The 6,158-nt window shown below is 37.2% G+C and overlaps 1 non-coding gene across 1 annotated transcript; it reads left to right on the top strand.

Moving 5' to 3' along the window:
- Positions 1-312: 312 nt before the first annotated feature.
- Positions 313-384, top strand: TRNAC-GCA (transfer RNA cysteine (anticodon GCA)). Its single transcript has one exon. It is a non-coding gene; the product is annotated as a tRNA-Cys (tRNA).
- Positions 385-6,158: the final 5,774 nt, after the last annotated feature.

Raw genomic sequence — 6,158 nt, 5'->3', positions numbered from 1 at the left:
AAATCTCACCCTATAAAAAGCTTACACAAACCACTGGACCAACCTTAGAGGGCAGAAACCATAAGGAAGAAAGAATTCAACCTTGAAGCCTGGGAAAAGGAGACCTCAAACACAATAAGTTAAAAAAAAATAATAATGAAAAGGCAGAGAAATACTACACAAATGAAGGAACAAACTAGAAACAGAGAAGTCCAGATAAATGAAGAGGAAATAGGCAAACTACCTGAAAAAGAATTCAGAATAATGATAGCAAAGATGACCAAAAACCTTGAAAGCAAAATGGAGAAAATGCAAGAATCAATTAACAAAGCTTCCCTGGTGGCTCAGAGGTTAAAGCGTCTGCCTGCAATGCAGGAGACCTGGGTTCGATCCCTAGGTTGGGAAGATCCCTTGGAGAAGGAAATGGCAACCCACTCCAGTATTCTTACCTGGAGAATCCCATGGATGGAGGAGCCTGGTGGGCTACAGTCCACAGGGTTGCAAAGAGTCAGACACGACTGAGCGGCTTCACTCACTCACTCACTCACTCACTCAGAAGAATTAAAGAATAAACCTGCAGAGACAAACAACAAACAACACAATTACTGAAATTTAAAATACTCTAGAAGGAATCAGTAGCAGAATATCTGAAGCAGAAGAACAAATCAGTGAGCTGGAAGATAAAATGGTGGAAATAACTTCTGAAGAGCAGAATAAGGTAAAAAGAATGAAAAGAGCTAAAGATAGTCCCAGAGACCTCTGGGACAATATCAAATGCACCAACATTGGAATAATAGGGGTCCCAGAAAAAGAGAAAAAGAAAGGGTATGAGAAAATTTTTGAAGAGATTATAGTTGAAAATTTCCCCAATATGGAAAAGGAAATAGTCTATCAAGTCCAAGGGACGCAAAGAGTCCCATACAGGATAAACCCAAGGAGAAACACACCAAGACACATACTAATCAAACTAAGAAAGACTAAACACAAAGAAAGAATATTAAAAGCAGCAAGGGAGAAGCAACAAGTAACACACTGGAGACCTCATATGCTTAACAGTTGATCTTTCAGCAGAAACTCTGCAGGCCAGAAGGGAATGGCAGGATATATTTAAAGCACTGAAAGGGAAAAATCTACAACCAAGATTTCTGTACCCAGCAAGGAGCTCATTCAAAATTGATGGAGAAATCAAGCAAAAGTTAGAGAGTTCAGTACCACCAAACCAGCTTTACAACAAATGTTAAACAGACTTATATAGTCAAGAAATACAAGAGAAGAAAAAAGATCTTCAAAACCAACCCCAAACAATTAAGAAAATGGCAATAGGATCATATAAATCAATAATTACTTTAAATGTAAATGGATTAAATGCTCCAACCAAAAGACATAGACTGGCTGAATGTATATAAAAACAAGACCCATATATATGCCGTCTACAAGAAACCCACTTTAGACCTCAAGACACATATAAACTGAAAGTGAGAGGGTGGAAAAATATATTCCAGGCAAATGGGAAGCAAAAGAAAGCTGGAGTAGAAATCCTCATATCAGAAAAAATAGACCTTAAAATAAAGAATATTACTGGAGATGAAGAAGGACACTACATGATGATCAAGGGATCAATCCAAGAGGAAGACATAACAATTGTAAATATCTATGCATCCAACATAGGAGCACCTCAATACATAAGACAAACACTAACACATAAAAGGAGAAATTGACAGTAACGCAATAATAGTAGGAGATTTTAACACCCCACTCACACCAATGCACAGATCATCAAAACAGAAAATTAATAAGGAAACACAAGTCTTAAACGATACATTAGATGAGATGGATCTCATTGATATCTTCACAACATTCCATCCAAATTCAGAAGAATACACCGTCTTCTCAAGTGCACATGGAGTATTTTCCAGGATAGACCACGTCATGGGTCACAAATCAAACCTCAGTAAATTTAAGAAAATTGAAATCATATCGAGCATCTTCTCTAACCACAATGCTATGAGACTAGGTATCAATTACAAGAAAAAAACTGTAAGAAACAGAAACACATGGAGATTAAACAACACATTTCTAAATAACCAACAGGTTGCTGAAGAAGTCAAAAGGGAAAACAAAAAATTCCTAGAAACAAATGACAGTGAAAACATAACTCAAAACCTATGGGATGCAGCAAAAGGAGTCCTAAGAAGGAAGTTTATAGCAATACAATCATACCTCAAGAAGCAAGAGAAACATTGAATAGACAGCCTAACTTTACACCTAAAACAGTAGAAAAAGAAGAAGAAAAAAACACCCAAAAATTAGTAGAAGGAAAGAAATCATAAAGATCCAAGCAGAAATAAATGAAAAAGAAATAAAAGATTAATAAAATTAAAGGCTGGTTCTTTGAGAAGATAAACAAAATTGACAAACCTTTAGCCAGACTCATCAAGAAACAAAGAGAGAAGAATCAAATCAACAAAATTAGAAATGACAAAGGAGAGGTTACAACAGACAATGCAGAAATACAAAGGAGTATAAGAGAATATTCAGTTCAGTTCAGTTCAGTCACTCAGTCATGTCCAACTCTTTGTGACCCTATGGACTGCAGCACGCCAGGCCTCGCTGTCCCTCACCAACTCCTGGAGTTTACTCAAACTCATGTCCATTGAGTCAGTGATGCCATTCAACCATCTCATCCTCTGTCATCCCCTTCTCCTCCTGCCTTCAATCTTTCCCAGCATCAGGGTCTTTTCCAATGAGCCAGTTCTTCACATCAGGTGGCTAAAGTATTGGAGTATAAGAGACTATTATGAAAAACTATATGGCAATAAAATGGATAACCTGGAAGAAATGGACAGAATCTTAGAAAAGTTCAATCTCCAAGAATGAACCAGGAAGAAATCAAAATTATGAACAACCCAGTTACAAGCACTGAAATTGAAGCAGTGATCAAAAATCTCCCTAAAAGCAAAAGCTCAGGACCAGATGGCTTCATAGGAGAATTCTATCAAACATTCAGAGAAGAGCTAGTGCCTATCCTTCTAAAACTCTTTCAAAAAATTGCAGAGGAAGGAACACTTCCAAACTCATTCTCTGAGGCCACCATCACACTGATACCAAAACCAAAGACAACACAAAAAAGAAAACTATAGGCCAATATCACTGATGAACATAGTTGCAAAAATCCTCAACAAAATTTTAGCAAACAGAATTTAGCAACACATCAAAAAGCTTATATACCATGATCAAGATGGGTTTATGCCAGGAATGCAAGGATTCTTCAATATATGCAAATCAGTCAATGTGATACACCATATTAACAAACTGAAAGATAAAAACCATATGATAATCTCAATAGATGCAGAAAAAGCCTTTGACAAAATTCAGCACTCATTTACGATTAAAACTCTTCAAAAAATGGGCATATAATGGCCCTTTACCTCAACATAGTAAAGGCCATACATGATAAGCGTACAGCAAACATTATTCTTAATGGTGAGAAACTGAAAGCATTCCCATTCCCCCTAAGATCAGGAACAAGACAAGGGTGTCCACTTTCACCACTATTATTCAACATAGTTCTGGAAGTCCTAGCTATAGAAGGAAAAGAAATAAAAGGAATCCAGACTGAAAAAGAAGTAAAGCTCTCACTGTTTGCAGATGACATGATACTGTACATGGAAAACCTTAAAGATTGTATCAGAAAATTACTAGAGCTAATCAGTGAATTTAGCAAAGTTGAAGTATACAAAATCAATACACAGAAATCACTTGTATTTCTATTTACTAACAATGAAAAATCAGAAAGAGAAATTAAGGAATAAATCCCATTCACCACTGCAACACAAAGAATTAAATATCTAGGAATAAACTTACCTAAAGGAGACAAAAGAACTGTACACAGAAAATTATAAGACACTGATGAAAGAAATCAAAGATGACATGACATAAACAGATGGAGAGATATTCCCTGTTCCTGGGTAGGAAGAATCAATACTATGAAAATGACTGTACTACCAAATGCAATCTACAGGTTCAATGCTATCCCTATCAAATTACCTACCAATGGCATTTTGCACAGAACTAGAACAAAAAATTTCACAATTGATATTAAAACACAAAAGACCCAAATAGTCAAAGCAGTCTTGAGAAAGAAGAATGGAGCTGAAGGAATCAACTTTCCTGACTTCAGATTATACTACAAAGCTACAGTCATCAAGACAGTATGGTACTGGCACAAAAACAGAAATATAGACCAATGGAATAAGACAGAAAGCCCAGAAATAAACCCATGAACCTATAGGTACCTTATTTTTGACAAAGGAGGCAAGAATATACAGTGGGGCAAAGATAGCCTCTTAAATAAATGGTGCTGGGAAAACTGGACAGCTACAGGTAAAAGAATGAAGTTAGAACACTTCCTAACACCATACACAAAGATAAACTCAAAATGGATTAAAGACCTAAACGTAAGACCAGAAACTATGAAACTCTTAGAGGAAAACATAGGCAGAACACTCGATGACATAAAGCAAGATCCTCTATGACCCACCTCCTAGAGTAATGGGAATAAAAACAAAAGTAAACAAGTGGGACCTGATTAAACTTAAAAGCTTTTGCAGAGCAAAGGAAACTGTAAGCAAGGTGAAAAGACAATCCTAGGAATGGGAGAAAATAATAGCAAATGAAACAACTGACAAAGGATTACTTTTCAAAATATACAAGCAGCTCATACAACTCAATACCAAGAGAACAAACAACCCAATCAAAAAGCGGGAAAAAGACCTAAACAGACATTTCTCCAAAGAAGACATACAGATGGCTAACAAACACATGAAAATATGCTCAACATCACTCATTATTAGAGAAATGCAAATCAAAACCACAATTAGATATCACCTCATACCTGTCAGAATGGCCATCATCAAAATGTCTGCAAACAATAAATGCTGGAGAGGGTGTTGAGAAAAGGGAACGCTCTTGCACTGTTTGTGGGAATGTAAATTGATATAGCCACTGTGGAAGTCGGTATGGAGATTGCTTAAAAATCTAGAAATAAAACCACCATATGACCCTGCAATCCCACTCCTAGGAATATACCCTAAGGCAACCAGGATTGAAAAAGACACATGTATCCCATTGTTCATTGCAGCACTATTTACAATAGCTAGAACATGGAAGCAACCTAGATGCCCATCGACAGATGAATGGATAAAGAAGTTGTGGTACATATACACAATGGAATATTACTCAGCCATAAAAAGGAACACATTTGAGTTAGTTCTAATGAGGTGGATGAACCTAGAACCTATTATACAGAGTGAAGTGAGCCAGAAAGAGAAAGATAAATATCGTATTCCACATATATGGAATCTAGAAAAATGGTTCTGAAGAATTTATTTACAGGGCAGCAATGGAGAAACAGACATTGAGAATAGACTTATGGACATGGGGAGAGGGGAGGAGAGGGTGAGATGCATGGAAAGAGTAACATGGAAACTTACATTACCATGTGTAAAATAGATAGCCAACAGGAATTGCTGTATGGCTCAGGAAACTCAAGCAAGGGCTATCAACCTAGAGGGGTGGAATGGGGAGGGAAATGGGAGGGAGGTTCAAAAGGGAGGGGATATATGTACACCTGTGGCTGATTCATGTTGAGGTTTGACAGAAAATAACAAAATTCTGTAAAACAATTATCCTTCAATTAAAAAAAAAAAAAAAGAACAATCTCAGTTTCCATAATCTGAGGACAATGCAACAAGATAGGCCCACAGGCCAGTCCTCTTTCTTTCAGTGTATTATTAACAGAGCCATTGCTGTCTGCTCTGGAGAAGATATCAGGGGATGCTTCTGAGTTCCAATCTCTCTCTCTGTAGGGGTTCATGAGAAGCTTGCTATAGTCTGGGTAGGAGGGCAGCATGGCCTGATCAGGGCAGAGCACCAGTCTCCTTGGCTCTAATTGTCTAAGGAAAGGATACTGGACTATGAAGGCTCCTAGCCCCAAATGTTTGCCTCACTCATGCTTATAATGTCAGAGCAACTCTTGTTGTTCTGAGGCCAATGAAATTCATGTCACTGAAATGATCCTTTGTGCTTTCTTCTCCCCAGTACACTGCTTCAGTCTCCTCACTTACTGTATTTTATCATCTCTAAGACATGGGGGGATTATATTTTAGCATCTTTGAAAT

This window comes from Bos taurus, chromosome 12, assembly GCF_002263795.3.
Source record: "Bos taurus isolate L1 Dominette 01449 registration number 42190680 breed Hereford chromosome 12, ARS-UCD2.0, whole genome shotgun sequence".
Lineage (NCBI taxonomy): Eukaryota > Metazoa > Chordata > Mammalia > Artiodactyla > Bovidae > Bos > Bos taurus.
The sequence above is the reverse complement of the archived record's forward strand: the minus strand, read 5'-3'. Positions and strand labels throughout refer to the sequence as shown.